Source organism: Neopsephotus bourkii, unplaced genomic scaffold, assembly GCF_033783945.1.
Source record: "Neopsephotus bourkii isolate Nb327-2 ecotype Australia unplaced genomic scaffold, CSIRO-AGI_Nbou_v1 NB_518, whole genome shotgun sequence".
Lineage (NCBI taxonomy): Eukaryota > Metazoa > Chordata > Aves > Psittaciformes > Psittacidae > Neopsephotus > Neopsephotus bourkii.
Genome location: NW_026901019.1, coordinates 1,140,593 through 1,155,614, shown reverse-complemented (window position 1 = coordinate 1,155,614; position 15,022 = coordinate 1,140,593). Strand labels below are relative to the sequence as shown.

The 15,022-nt window shown below is 47.5% G+C and overlaps 1 protein-coding gene and 1 long non-coding RNA gene across 2 annotated transcripts in view; one reads left to right on the top strand and one right to left on the bottom strand.

The window, feature by feature from the left end:
* ITPKB (inositol-trisphosphate 3-kinase B) overlaps positions 1–15,022 on the top strand; it is a 67,076-nt gene that overhangs the window by 5,845 nt on the left and 46,209 nt on the right. The gene's annotated exons all lie outside the window — the stretch shown is intronic.
* On the bottom strand, positions 9,149–13,824 carry LOC133210806 (uncharacterized). Its single transcript, XR_009725028.1, has 4 exons — positions 13,682–13,824; positions 10,522–10,630; positions 9,800–10,427; positions 9,149–9,359 (listed from the first exon to the last, which is right to left on the bottom strand). It is a non-coding gene; the product is annotated as an uncharacterized LOC133210806 (long non-coding RNA).

Here is a 15,022-nt window from a genome sequence, read left to right as displayed (position 1 = left end):
GGCTGTGTGGGAGGGGTGGCCTGTCCAGGCAGAACATTGGGATGGGACATTGTGGTTTGACAGTGCTGCCAAGCAGCCTGTATGCTGCATGCCCCCTGTGACAGAGACACGGGCAGTTTGGGGAAGGAGCGGGTGCCTCCACTCACCCACCTCCCAAGTCAGGAACAGACAGTGGCTGTTGGGAGATGCCTGTCTCCATCTTGGTGAGGGAAGACTTCTCCCCTCCTGCTGGTCACACAGGTTGGGTATGTAGGGGAGTGAGAAGGTGCTCCCCTGTCTTAGGCTCCAAGTGGCACAGATAGCCTGAGGCAGCAGCCCTTCTCCTAAAGGGGGATTTACAACCTAAATAAGCCCCGTTTTAGCTGTGACTCCCATTGACTTCAGTGGGAAAATACAAGTCTATGAGTTTTGCTGTGCCTGGGGAACCCTGTTTGCTCCTTCCAAGGGACAGCTGATAGAGCGAGGTGTACTTAGCAGCGGGAGGCTTGGCTTGGAAGCTGGCTGTGCCCCTTAAGCAGAAGATACTCCATTGTTGATCATTACAATGAGTGGTTCTCACCCTAAATCCCATGGTTTGTCAGCTCCTCAGCAACTACAGACAAAGCAACAGGCACGTGGGGGAAAGGCAGAAATTGTGCAAGTGTGTACTATAGAAAAATGACATGTCAAGGGGAAAAAAAGCCACGCTTCTGGAAAAACAGTGCAAGACACTGCAGTGTTCCTCTTCCTGGCTTTCCCACAGCCGCTGTGGAAACACAAGGACATACGACAGAATAGTAATCAGGCGACTCTGGGTACGTTGTGAAACCTCTGCTGCTTTCAACAACAAGCAGAGAGGTTTGCTCAGAGTAAGAGGCTTCCATTAACCTGTGCAAAATGGCAAGAGCCTTTGGAAAAAGCTAATGGTGTTGCTGCTGACAGGTGACTTTTTAATTGATTTATTTTTTTGACTCACAATGGCTGTAATGCATTCTGAAAGGAGCCAAGTTCAGAAGGGGTTAGTGTCAGCCAAGGGCCTGTGGGACCCTTGCTTGTTTCTCTTTGACATGTTCCAAGGCATAAGCTGACAACAGTGCTCCTGATTTGTTCCTATAAAAATCAATCAAATGAAATACACTTTCATTGCCTTTCCTAGCTGTCACCGTGATCAGGAAGTCTCTGTAATAGAAACCGTGACCACATGGCTATGGTGATGCATGCAAGCCCTGTGAATGTATATCTTTATGCTGTGTTTATGTAGTTTACTCCTTCCTCCCACCATATTTGTCTTAAAAGCTACTAAGCTTATGAGCTTGTGAGTGGTACCACCAAATTAGTATCAGTGTAATGTCTAGCGCATTAGGGCCCTGCTTGCTCCCTCTGAAGAGCAACTATTACTCTACTAATGCGTGTCATTGATCAGGAAAGGTGCTTAGCACACCGGGTAAGCTGCCAGAGGATGGAGCCTCCTTCAGCCCTGCTGTGGGAAGACTAGGGGGAAGAGGAGAATGAGGTGAATACCCCTGTGTTTCCACTGTCAGAGCACCACACTCTGCAGACTGACAGAACAGTGTCTTTTGTCTGCTGGGATGAGATCAAGAACCCCTGGTGCTCAGAGGGCTGGGCAGACCTTCAGGCTCCTTGCAGATGGAGGCTGAGCACTCCAGGGAGTTCACAAAGCACCACTCTATTTGGTAGCATATCTCCTACCTACTCATATGGCCTTCTTGGGAAATAAGCAGCTTATTTATGAGCTCCCACCCACAGAGGCTAAGGGAAGATGCTACCATTACCCAATGAGAGACATACGGTGCTATTTCAAGTCCATTTTCAGCAGCACTTTGAAGCTCATTGGGAAGGGTTTCTTCTGTGCTAACATTCTCCATGATTGACAGCACAGGAATTACATGGCACGTAGCAGATCTTTCTAACAGAGGGACCTACTTGCTAGCACAGCTGCTGTTTCTTGAGTATTTTGTTTCTCAAGCAATTTCACACTGAAAGCATTCATAAAAAGTGGGAAAAAGAGCCCAAAGCATGTCTGAGGTGCAGGAAGAACAAACATTAAGCCCATCACCCAAACATCCAGGTTTCCTCCCTTTCTGATGGGAATTGCAGGATGTCAGGAGCTTGTCTAGTAGGACCTTTCAGGTGTTAAGCTGAACATCCACAGAATGAAGATCCTGGATCAGTGGAAACCTTACAGTTTGTCTTTACCTTCTTAGAGCCTTGCAATGACAAAACCCAATCAAAGCAGAGTCAGCACCTGCCTCATGTTTTCCATATTATTTCTATAATGTGTTAGGACAGATTTGCATGTGAAGAAAATATTAGCACAGGACTGAGCTCTCGCATGCCATGCGATGACTGAGAGCCAGTGCTGAGCTCATGTTTTCTTTATATGTAAATCTGTCCTAACTCACTAGAGAAATAATGGCAGCTATGTGTGATGTTAAATGTCACTTCAGCTAAGATTAGCCTTCTGTAATGGTTAGAGATTATTTTGTTTATACCAGTAGGTAAATTTGTGCAGTAAATTTGTTCTGCTTTCTTCCAGTGAAGCCCAGCCAAGCTTTCTAAGAAAGATATGTTAATATTTAACAGACAGTGAAAACTAAATGTTAACATTTTCAGATCTATGAGTAACTTTGCAGCCTAATCTCTTACTCTCAAACGTGACTTTTTGGGCAGTAGGTCATTTGCAATGGCCCTTTTATGGAATTCATCTTGCTTAGATGTCAGCCAAGGGCTGACATGTCTCCTCAGAATAAGTCTCCTCCTAAGGTACCTTTCTTCTCTGATGCAATCTTGAGGACTACTCCAGAAGTGTGCTTAAGACAGAGGAATCTGTTTCTAAAGTCCTCGTGGATGTCTTCTATAAACTTTATCAGCATTTCATTCTTATCCATGCCCATAAAAAACAGGTCATGCAGAACCTGCACAACAGCCGCAAGTGGTTCAGGAAGCTGCTGCAGTCTGAGTTCTGCCAGCTTCAAAAGCCTCTGATTTGGCTAATTTTAAATCAGTGTTCAGGCAGCAAAACGTGTGATCTGCTGTGTAAGAGGGATGACCAGCCGGGAGTGCCTTTCAGCATGAGCTGGTGCATGTTCAGAAGCTCAGGGTCTCCAGCGGCAAGCTTCAGCCTGAGTGTGTGTGCCATGAATGCACCCTGGATCGGTGGAAGCTTTTGGCAAATGTAGACTGCAGCTTCATGTTTCCCAGCCACGGTGGGAGTTCACCACCACAGCCTGCATGCCTGTGGACATCCTCACTGCCATAGTCAGGAGCAGTTGCGTTGACCGAGTGCTGGGGTTTTCTGACCTTACTTTCTAAGAGATAGGCAGTATTGGAGTCTGAAGCTGCTGTAAGCTGCTAAGACCCGTACTAGCCTCTTCCCTCTCACAATATTCTTTTCAATGGGATCATACAATTCAGCCATGAGAAGAAAGAAGTGAGTTTTTTATAGTAAAGAACATTCTTTTCATTAATGACGTGGAAAAAGAGCCCAGAAGAAGGAATTCAATTCTTCCTTTCAGATCTAAGATTTATTGCGAGCCAAAACACAAGGATTGCTTTTGAAAGGAGATCTAGGGGGTAAACCAACAAGTGCTCAGCACTTAACAGCTTCTTCTTTTAAGCAGTACAGTGTATTATCTGATCAGTGGTACACAACAGGAACTGCATTAGTATTCAGCACTGTTGTGGTTTTAAGTAATAGTAAAACATCCCTCTCCTCCCTAAAAGACATATATGGGCTCTGGAGTAATGTACTGATGGACATTTTAATGGGTTTCATTCAAAGGGCAGAATCAGATTGTCTCAATTGCTTGAGTCACACATTTGCTTTTGCAGAGAGATCAGCACCCGCAGTTGCTGTGGTGTGGACCTTGTTGAATTGATGTTTTGCCAAGGGTTCATCTTTGGCTTCTGGGCTTTCATCCTTGACTTTTAAGTCTTGTATCTGAGGTTTTGGAAAATAGTGGTCTTGGACTGTGTGAAACAGGTCTCAGCTTTGCAGTCTTCACTGCTACAGAACTCCCTACAGCTGGAATGCTTTGGGCTTTGCCTGAAGGAAGACCAGTGCGTCAATACCAGGAATAACCAGCACGATGTCTTGGTAGGATGGCTGTGCCAGGGGGCAGGCCCAGCCCTCTTCCCCCATTAGTGTGTGCAGAAGGGGACAGCAGAAACATAGCTCCTAGTGGAAGTTAGCAGAGAGGGCTAAACAATGGCAGCACCTACCTTTAGCATCACCTCTCTCCTCCCCCTTCACTTCCTGTCCCTTTGCCCTTGCTTGGGCAATTCATCTGCAGCAAGATAGAATCAAAGAACCCTCTTCCTTTGCTAAACAATTTGCTCCTTTTGTTAGGGTCAGATAAAATGCTGATAACAGCTATTGTAGCTCTGCTGAAGCCAGCAGGAGCGTGCTGGTCCTTGATCGTTTTGCACCTTGCTCCCCCCTGCATGTATCCAGTTACATCTCAAGGTAAATCCAACATTATACTGAATTAATGGACCCCATGGGGGTTTTGCCTGTTGGTAGGTGCAGTGCCACAGAGCTTTGGGGACAGGAGTTCTGTAAATGGAAGGATCTGCAGGGTGACTTCTTGGAAAGTGCATTTTAGGGTTGGATGTTTGTTTTCTTATTCCTCACTAAACAATCTCTGGTCCCTGCTGCTGGGGAAAAGGGCAGAGCAGAGCCTGGCCTCCAGCTCACCGCTGAGCCCTGTTTGCTGCAGCTGCACTTTGAGAAGGCGTTTTGGGGAGGCGTAGGAATTGCTTTTATCCCATTGAGCTAAACGTGTTCAGAACATTTTCATTGAATGGGTACTTAAATGCAGTGGTGGAGGGAGCCCTCAAAAGAGAGAAGATGGGGTGCCAAGGAAGGGCAGGGCTGAGGGGGAGGTGAACAGGTTCCTTCCCACCATGTGGGCCATAGGAATTGCTCTGCTGGCAGCCACAAGCCCCATTAGATGTCCAGGGGCATCCTCCCACTGCAAGCAAGGTACAGAGCAACTGGGGGAGAATTAGCAACACGTCCAATTGTAATAAGGTTGCTATTACGGGTAATATATATTTAACACTCTGCAGGGACCATTCAAACCTGCATCTGTAGGAAGGGGAAAAAAGTCAGGTTTGCTTTTTTGGCAGCCTGCAGATCAGAGAGTCCAATCTGCAGTCCTTGGTATGTTTTATGTGGGTGGGTTTTGTTAAGCTACAGGCAAAGTTATTGCACCCCTAGGCTACTCACATTAAATGCTCCTCCAATTTTAGCAACATTCTTTCCAGGCTCAGCTACATTTGTTTTTGTCTTCTCTATGGCAATTGATGACCTAAGTCTAAAATGTATAACTCCACAGGATCTCCTGTTATTATATATTTCTTCCACAGCTGTAGCTGAATTAGGACAGTATAATCCAATGACATGTTGTAATGCCTACAGTTTTCTTTAATACATTCCAGATTATAGGAGTCAACAAAGTTTACATATCCAAAGTAATAAGTTTACACAATAATTTACAAATCCCAAACCAGGATTATATCTTGGAAGTGTTTGGGGTGTTTTTTTTCCTCCTATTTTCTCTGGTCTGGTTAAAGTCTGTTTGTAGGAAACTCAACAGGACAGATAAAGGATGCTGAGACAAACAACTTAATCCCCTAATAATGTCAAGTGGAAAATCCAACAACGGATTGGCAAGGAACTCGAGTAACAACTCCAAAGTGGCCCTTACTGAGAACTACAGAACTAGTGAAAAGCCTGAGCTTGGGATATAATTAGAGATGAGACTGAATCAGTGCCCATAGGTTCAAACATTTCTTTGAACTCTGAAATAGAGCCCAATTCCATTTTATTTTTTAATCCATGCCTGCATAGAGTCATATTAGCTCCATTGAGGCCAGTTCAGCATCACCTCGTACCTTGTGCTGCCCTCAGTCCCCACACGAAGTGGCCATGAAAGGCACTTGGGTGGTATTTCCACGTTTGGGTGCTGTTGCAGATGGGAGCATGGGATCCTATGCTGCCAGGCAGGTGCCTGTCACGCAGCACCAGGAGGAGGATTGCTGGGCAGCACTTGCTGGCCTCTGAGTCCCACCATCTCATCCTGCTCTTTCCAGGGCCTGGCACACACTGCACCCCCATGCAGCAGCCCCCATTCCTGCTGCTTAGGGCAGCATCAGGCTGCTGTTAATAAATACACCTCGAAAGTAAGGTATGTGTTCACAGAAGTAGGAGGCTCTCAGACATGCAATTGCCAAGCAGCTTCAGAAAGAGCCTGTTAATTATTATCTCCTTGGAGCTGTATTTAGTTAGACAGCCCTTCACCCTGGGGTTTCGTGGTAGGAATGTCTTACTGGGGTGGAGACCAGGGCGTCCAGAAAGGAAACAAAGGAAAGAGGTTTTAGAGCTGTGTCTTATCTCTGTCCACCTGAATTACTGTTGTATTTTAAAAGAATATATGAAACCCATTGTTTGAAAAAACCCTGACGAGTGTCCTCTCCCAGCTCCATTGTTTTAATGTTCTCCTAGGAATTTGTATATAAAATGTTCCCAATCCAGTTTATCTCTCCCTGCTTGACAAATCCTGTGTTTCCTTTCTGTACTTTCAGCAGAGTGGGAACTAACCTTGATCTTTTTGCTACGCGAACAGGATTGCCTGTTCGGATGTCACATTCCCACCCTCACACACAAACAAGATGTACCACCACTGAAAATAATCTGTGGGAAGATCATACATTCAAGATGAACTTCTGGAAAGGCAGCTCTGAACTGAACCAGACCCTCTGTCAGAGGACAGAGCAACTAATGTTGTCCAGCTTGCATGGAAACCCCTTTACACAGCAGGTTAAAACAAATGATCTGAGGCCAGGGCTGTAGCTCAGCTCCTCCACTATTCGCAGCCCCTCGTCTACATCTCATCCTGAAGAGAAGGGACTTGGCCTCTCTCCTCAAAGCTCCTTTTCTCTTATATTACCCATGGTTGCTGGAATGGCTTTTTCAAGCCAAGGAGACCAGGTGGTCACAAGTGACCATAATGTTGACCATGTGCTGGGCTGGTAATGAGAGGGAAATGCAGAGGTAGCATGATGCCACTTTGTTCCTATCTGTCCCTGTACTGTACAGCCCAACCAGCTCTGATATTTGGTCTTTGAGCTTCTGAGCAGCTTAAAGGCAGTTCCGAATCCCAGGCTTGTTCTGTGGATGAAACCCTTCCCAGAAGGGAGAAATCTCAGAGGAGTCTGTTTAATATAGGCTGATCTCATGCTTGAGCATACACAGGAGTTGACCTTTCAGCACTGAAATAAGAAGTGATGCGGATAGAATAAATCACAGCCTTGAAACAAAAGCCAAGCAGCTTAAACTTGCACCTCAGGAGAAGGAGTCAAGGTGAGGAGGATGAGAGCTGCAGAGGGGCTGAACGACAGGTTCACAAAGCCATCTTTCAGCAGTGGATTTGGTGGACCTTTGCAGAGCAAGCTTGCAGAGGAAAGGCTATTGAGATGTGAAATTGAGATAAAAGGTGATGAGCCCTGGAGGTGAATTTTAGTCAGGTGGGTAGGGTGGAAAGACTCCGTTATCCTGAAAAAATCTGCAAGGCTTACAGATAGGTTGGATGGGAGGACTGAAAAGGATCCAAGTTTTCCACTTGCTAAAAGTTTCAGGGTAGGAGCAAAATACTCCCAAATGAGAGCAGTAACATTTACACTCGCATTGCAAAGGCATAAATCGTTCTATGAACTGCCAGGCTGCAAAGAACCAAGCTTCTATATTGCATTGCAAGCCTTAGAGCTGTCATATTTCCATTGACACCAAAGCCAGAATTCCCACAAACTTGATAGGAGGCAGCTCCGAGCTCCCCCATGGTACGTCCCCTTAACCTTCAGGGCCTGGCGTTGAGCGCAAGGTTTTTCCAAGAGAACCAAAACTCAGAGCACTCCCCTAATATCCGGAAGCCACAGCCCAATGAGGAACTCCCTCTGTGTGGTGCCTTATGCTAGAGCCTGCTTCCCTGTTCAGCCTCAGGGGAGGCTTTTTCAGGGAGGATCGGGCTGGTCGGTGCCGCAGAGCCCATCACTGCCTGGAAAGATGTTGGGGTTTGCCCCCCTGACCCACTCTTCCTTTGCACCATCTGTGTTGTATCCCCAAGGCAGTCGGACCCCCAGCCCCATCCATCAAACCCTGGCAGGACAGAAGACTGTAGGAGCTGGCTGGAGCTGGAGGAACAGTTTTTTGGCAGAGAGGAGCTTTTCCAGCAAATGTCAAGGGGGAGGGGGAGTCAAAATGATTCACAAATTCAAACACATTTTCTGAATAGTTCTGGCCTAGAAAAAAATACAGAGGTGGGGGAAGAGGGAGGGAAGTTAAAAATAGCAGTGCGTCTCATTCTGACACTTTCAGAATGAACTGTTTCATTTTGGGAATGGTTTGTTTATGTTTTGCAGGCATTTCAAATGTAGATTTGATTCAAAATGGCATTTTTTTCACTTCAAAGTTGACCTCCCTTTTAAAACACATTGAAAGGAGAAAAGAGAAAAGGATTTTTAGAGCTTACGTAACCCGAAATAAAACACCTCCTTTTGCTTTGCCTCCAAATGAGACATTTCAGAGCTTTCCTTCCATAGCCCTACAATTTTAGCTGTGTTCAGCCCAACGTGAGCATCTCCTCTCCCCGAGTGTTTCTTTGGTTGAGCTCGGATATAGACAAATCCATGCTCCATCCGGCTCCCAACCTTTGAGTCTGATGCCATGGAGCAAGCACTTTAATCTGAGGTCAACCACATGTTGCTGTGATTCAGACTGAAACCTGTGGTATCAAATGAATAAGAGCTGTAGGTTTGGTAGATAACTGGCAGCTTCTCCGGAAGATGCAGTGACAAACCTCAGTTAGAAAAATAACCCGAACTCCTGGGGCCCTGCAATCTGATCTAGAAACCTTCAGAGCAGCCGGAGTGTGCAGACTTTCACTCCCTCCACACTCACACCACTCTCAGTCAACTGATTCAGTAAAGGGAAACGAGCAAACAGACAGTAATTACCTTGCTGTAGCCAAAACGTGCCGCAGTTTCCCCGGGCAGAGGGGAAGCAACACACGCGTTTGCTGTTTGCTGTATGATGACGTTGTTAAGTTTACTCTCCCCCAGTTTTCTGCCTGTTGTGCCATTCCCTCAGGGGAATTGCATCCCTTGGTGTCTGGAGAGGAGCCTCCTTTGCTGAGATTTACCTTGAATGGCTTCTGAGCCCCTTTCCTGTGTGCCTTGGGAGAGTTCGGGCACAAAAGGAGGAGAAAAAAGATGCAATGGTGTGGGATGGCAGACTCTGTAGCAGCAGTCCCTCTTGGGCAGGGGTCATAGGAAAGACCTCTTCCATTTATGGGAAGACTCTGACATTTACCTGCAATAGAATCATAGAATCATAGAATAGTTTGGGTTGGAAAGGACCTTAAGATCATCAAGTTCCAACCCCCCTGCCGTGGGCAGGGACACCTCACACTAAGCCATGTCACCCAAGGCTCTGTCCAACCTGGCCTTGAACACCGCCAGGGATGGAGCATTCACAAATTCCTTGAGCAACCCATTCCAGTGTCACACCACCCTTAGAGCAAAGAACTTCCTCCTTATATCCAACCTGAACTTCCGCTGTTTAAGTTTTAACCCATTACCCCTTGTCCTATCACTACAGTCCCTAATGAGGAGTCCATCCCCAGCATCCCTATAGGCCCCCTTCAGATACTGGAAGGCTGCTATGAGGTCTCCATGCAGCCTTCTCTTCTCCAGGCTGAACAGCCCCAACTTTCTCAGCCTATCTTCATACGGGATGTACTCCAACAGGAAGGTTTGTAAGTATTTTTCAGGCTTGCTGTAATTTCAGTGTTACTGAAGATCTTATGGGGTGGACAGAATACGGGTGTTTTTAGCATGGAGGGATGTAGAGGTGAGGAGCTGGCCATGCTCCCTGCTGGCCATGGCACCAATGGGAGCTGTGAGGGCTCTGCCACTTACTCTGGATAAGCTCTGGGTGCCCCTGCAATGGGGCTGATTAGTGCCTGCAGTGGGACAAGGAATAGAGGCCACGGTGCGTGTACCAGCTCTGCAGCTCCCTTGACCATGCACTTACTGTTAAAACACTGCCAACTCAAGCTCTCCCCAAAACAACGGAGATTGCCTTTAAAAACCACCTAATGTCTCAGTGTTTATTTGGAAGTGCTGTGTTCATTTGATTGTTTTCCCAGTTTTATGCCTTTAACTCACACTCAGGGCAACTTTTCAGTCTTTTCTCTGCAAGCCAGAAGGCTGTAAAGGTACTTTCTTTTTAAAGATGAAAGCTTGGAGTCTCAGCCACCTGATGGCAAGGGCTGGGGGCTGTGAGAACAAGGCAGAGCTCACACTAAAACTGCAGGAGTGTGCAAATGGACTCTTGAAGTAGCTGCTTCTCCCAGCTGAGAAATGAACTGAATGGAAAGAAAGGCCAGAAGGGCAGAGCATGTAACACACAGAGAACACCAGCTCTCCCTCCCTGCCCCAGCCAAAACAAAAAGCCCATACAGAACCAAAGTGAAATCAGCCATCCTGTTTGTACATGAGGTCTGTGATGGCAGGTGGCATCCGACTGTCACATCTCTGCCGAAATCCAAGCGCAGCTGCCATGGAAAATCTGAAGGTAGAGGCACAGATAGAGATGTAAGTGGTCACGAGTGAACGGGGACCATACAAACAGTACATAGAGGCTCACACCATTTTCTTGTCCATTATTTTAGTCTGAAAAATAGTCACTTTTCACAGAGAAAGGTGATTCAGAGATATGTAACTCAGGCAGCTGCCAGGAGATGGAAAAACAGCTCTAAGGATGTTATAGTGGGGAGGCAGCGCAGAGCCAGTGCTTCACTGCAGATTGTAAAATCTTAGCAAAACTGTCAACTTTCCAAGTAAACAATAGCATTTGGACAATGATCTATGGGCATGTAGTGACAGGACAAGGGGGAATGGCTTTAAACTGACAGAGGGGACATTTACATTAAACACTAGGAAGAAGTCCTTCACTACGATGGTGCTGAGGTGCTGGCACAGGGTGCCCAGAGAAGCTGTGGCTGCCCCATCCCTGGCAGTGTTCAAGGCCAGGTTGGACAGGACTTGGAGCAACCTGGTCTAGTGGAAGGTGTCTCTGCCCGTGGCAGGGGGTTGGAATTGGATGGGCTTTAAGGTCCCCTCCAACACAAACCAGTCTGAGAGTCCATGATTCTTAGGCTCTGATAGTGCTCAGAAAATACCAGGCAGGGTTGTTGAACTGTCCTAAGCCCCCCTCTCATTGAATGGTTAGAGGTGCTGTGTGACGTGACACCAGATGTTCTCTAGCAGCTCTAAGGGTATTTGGATTCCACTTATAATCTCATTGGATATGCTGACACGTTCTCCAGTGTGCCTCTTGAATTGAGATGCTGCAGCATTCACTTCTCTCCTTTCCAGCTGCTAGGCATGTGTCTTTGCTTCTCCACGGGGAAGGAGGTGAGATGATCTTAAGATCCAACCCTAACTATTCTGTGATTCCACGATTCTTCTTTTTAGCCTGTCTTTAGAGCTATGACATGTTTAAAGGGAATTCATCCCTAAAGCAGGCATGGATGTTGGGTGTATCCCTCTTCCCATTGGTGGGCTGTGCACTTTTCTCAGGTGCACATCTGCATCTGCAGAGCTAACTTCATGGAAATCACACCAGGAGGGCAAAGACTGTAGACAACATGCAGATGGTCTTCTGGAGAGCAGCTGCCTTTGGAAAACCAGCTCAAACTACTGTTGGCGTAACAAACAGAGTATTTCCAGGATATAAAATTAAGGGAGGAAAACAGCTTTACTGGCTATTGTCAGAAAACAGAGGCTTGCATAATAACAGCAACATTTTCCATACACTATGCAATTAAGTTACTTGCTTGGGAATTAAACTGTAAGTCAGTTTAGACAGCGTGGCCAGCTGTAACATAACACACGGTTACAACACACATAGTGAATGTTATTACTTGGTGTCAGTGTTTATTGAAGAGAATGGGGATTTGAGAAACAAGCTTTGGCTCAGGAAACACTAACAAAATGATGGCACTTAACGTCTCTAAAGCAACACAGCTTAGAATGTTGGGGAATAAATTCTCCAAAGATAAAATACTTTGGAAAATACCTGCTAATCCCTTTAAACCCCTAGAAGACAACTTATTTTTCATCCTGGGTAATGATTAGCCACAGATTTCACCACTAATCTCAGAAAGATCCTGTGGGGTTTGGACAAGCAAGGGAGACTCCAGGTGTAGATTCAGTGGTTGACTTTGCAGCAGAGGTTCCAGCTGATCTCACTGGAGAGTGTTTTATTTGCTGCTGTCTGCTGGTCCCTTGCTGTCTTCTTTTGCTACTGCAGGAATCAGGGCCAGCAAACAGTGCTTCCCTCTCATTTTTATGGAGAAGAAAGGATGCTCTAGAATGTTGCTTCATCTCAGTTGCAAGATTGGAATGAGACTGGGCTAAATCAACTCTGTTGGAGCTCCATAGAGTCTGGTGAGCTTGCATGAGAGATATATCTGATCCAGGGTAAGAATAACACAAAACACATATGGGCTGGGTTAGTACATTGTTTATATATGGCCAGACCATGGAGAGCTGCCCACATTGCAAAATCCCCCTCCCAGCTGGCTCCATCAGGAGTCCTTTGGGAAGCCCAGCATGGACAGACTAGCAACAAAATGTGGCACAAACAAGGAATCTCCCCTGTCTCGTGCTCACTGGTGCTGAGAGTTGAGGACCATGTCAGCAGTGGTGCATGGGCTCAGCTCAGCAACTGTGCTGAACCAGCATCTCAGGGAGCAGCACAGGTCAGATTGCCATGCCCTCCGGTGGCAGTGAGCTTATAAATAGACTTTTGGAACAAAAACAGGAGCCATCCACCACAGCTATTTGTGGTGACCTCAAAATAAAGTTAGAATTGGGTTTCCTTCTGTGCTGCTTAGCAGAGTGGCTGAGCTCTCCAGCAGAACAGGAAGTAGCTGAGGAGCTGTTTGAGTAACCAGAGTCGTCAGATCGATGGAAAAAAGTGGTTTGAGTGCATTTTGTGAAAGTGCAGTCATCAATTGTGAAATTACTGCAGTTTCTGTCCCTACATCAGGGCTGTTGTGCTTGCCAGGGGGGCACAGGTCTGCCACTGCTGTGTCTGAAAGCAAAGAACGCTGCTTTTGGATGTTGTACACCATGTGCACCCAGGGGTGAAGCAGGAATCTTTCCCTTTAGTGTCCTTGGATTCAGATTGATCTCTCAACATCATCAGGATCCTACGTAGGGTGCCTGCCATGCTCTTACTGGCAGTCATGGGGAGGTCAGGGCAGGTGAGGAGGGAGGCAGAGGGTAAGAGACACCCTCGGGGAGGAAGATGCACAGTTCTCCATCTCAGAATGGAGGTTGGTCCTACACGTTAGTGACACTTGCAGCTTCTTTTCATGTTTTGCAAGCTCATCTGAGAATTGAATGAATGCCAGATTAATCTTTCAAGGGAAACGGACCTGGGTTGAAAATATCCCCAGCACAGATAACTCAAAGGAAGTGCAGCTTTTTAAAAGATCTAAGAATTCTAAGAATCTACCTGGGGTTTCCTGTTTTCTTCTTTCCCTCTTTCTCTTTCCTCCCCTTAGTCCCACATTTTGCCTCTTTGCTGCATCATCATGTCCCCGCTTACTTTCCCCCCGTCTCCTTGTTCCCACAGAGGCATACAAAGGGTTTTCGATCCCGTCCCATGCGCCAGCTGGAAGTAGAGCACTTTCCTCCGGGGTTTTGTCAGGTTGAGCTGCAGGCGCTCCCCAGCCTTTCCCTGATTGTCTGTTCAGCTGCCCTCCGCTTGCGACACTTCGCGCTGCAGCCGGGCAAAGGCCGGTGCGAGCTGCAAAGCGGAGGCGATGCCGTGAGTGCGGGGAGCGCAAGGGGCTGCAGGGGTGCGCGACGGGGCGGCCGTGGGGAGGGAGCGGAGCGGCGCGGCGTGGCGTGGGAGAGCAGGGGTAAGACGGACAGGAAGGGAGCGAGGGGGAAAGGCAGGTGGAAAAGGGAAATGACCGGGGGGGCCAGGAAGGCTAAAGAGAATACAAGGGAAGCTGCGAAGCCATCTGGGAATCTGCTTTAGCCACGTGTAAATCGCAGGCGTCCTTGCGGCTTCCCGCTCTGCGCAGAGCGGAGCAGCAGCGCCCGGAGGAGGCCGGGCAGAGCCGGGATGGCGGCGTGCGGCGGCGTGCGGTGAGCCTGCGAGGAGGGGACGCGGGTGTGGGGACAGCACACGGAGGGACCCAGTGAGTGGGTGCCCCGAGGTGGGGCACCGGCGCGGGCAGAGCTGCGCCAGGCAGAGGCTGATGGAGACTGCGCTCGTGGGTGATGGCAGGGGCAGAGGTGGATGCTGTGGGGTGGAGGCAGAATGGGAAGTCGGGGAGAAGCCGAGTGCAAAAGCTGATCAGGGGATGGAAAAGGAGGAAACTGAAGGGAAAAGTTAGGTGAAAAGTTGCAGGTAGTGAAAAAAAGCATCGTGGAAGGCTGACATTGCAAGGCAGGGTAAAGTGAGGAGAGTCTGGGTGAGATTTTCATAGCACTTAATGATGCCTGGGGTAGGGTTTATGGCAAATAGCTAGATCTCAGCCAGCCTCCCTTTGTGGGGAGAAACAGGCCCCTGCAGAGCACAGTGTATGTGACCTGCCTGCACAGCATGAGAGTTGCCAAGGCTGAGCAGCACTGTGACTGTAAAAGAATTTAACTAGCATAGATGCAGTCTTCTACACTGAACATGGCTAAAAATAGGCGAGATGAATTGCAATCCTGAGGACAAAATGTTACAGTAAATGCATACAACCCATCTCATGTTATTTAGCCGGGCGCATTCATGCCTCCTCCATGCATGTGCATGCTGGAGATGTGTGCCAGGTGCAGGGTTTGGGCACATTAAGGGTGCACCTAAACGCTAGCATGTACCTGTCTGGGATGCTCCTGTCTCTTAGCTTCTGTGCAGAAGCCCTCTGAACCTCAGACCCCCCAAAATTGG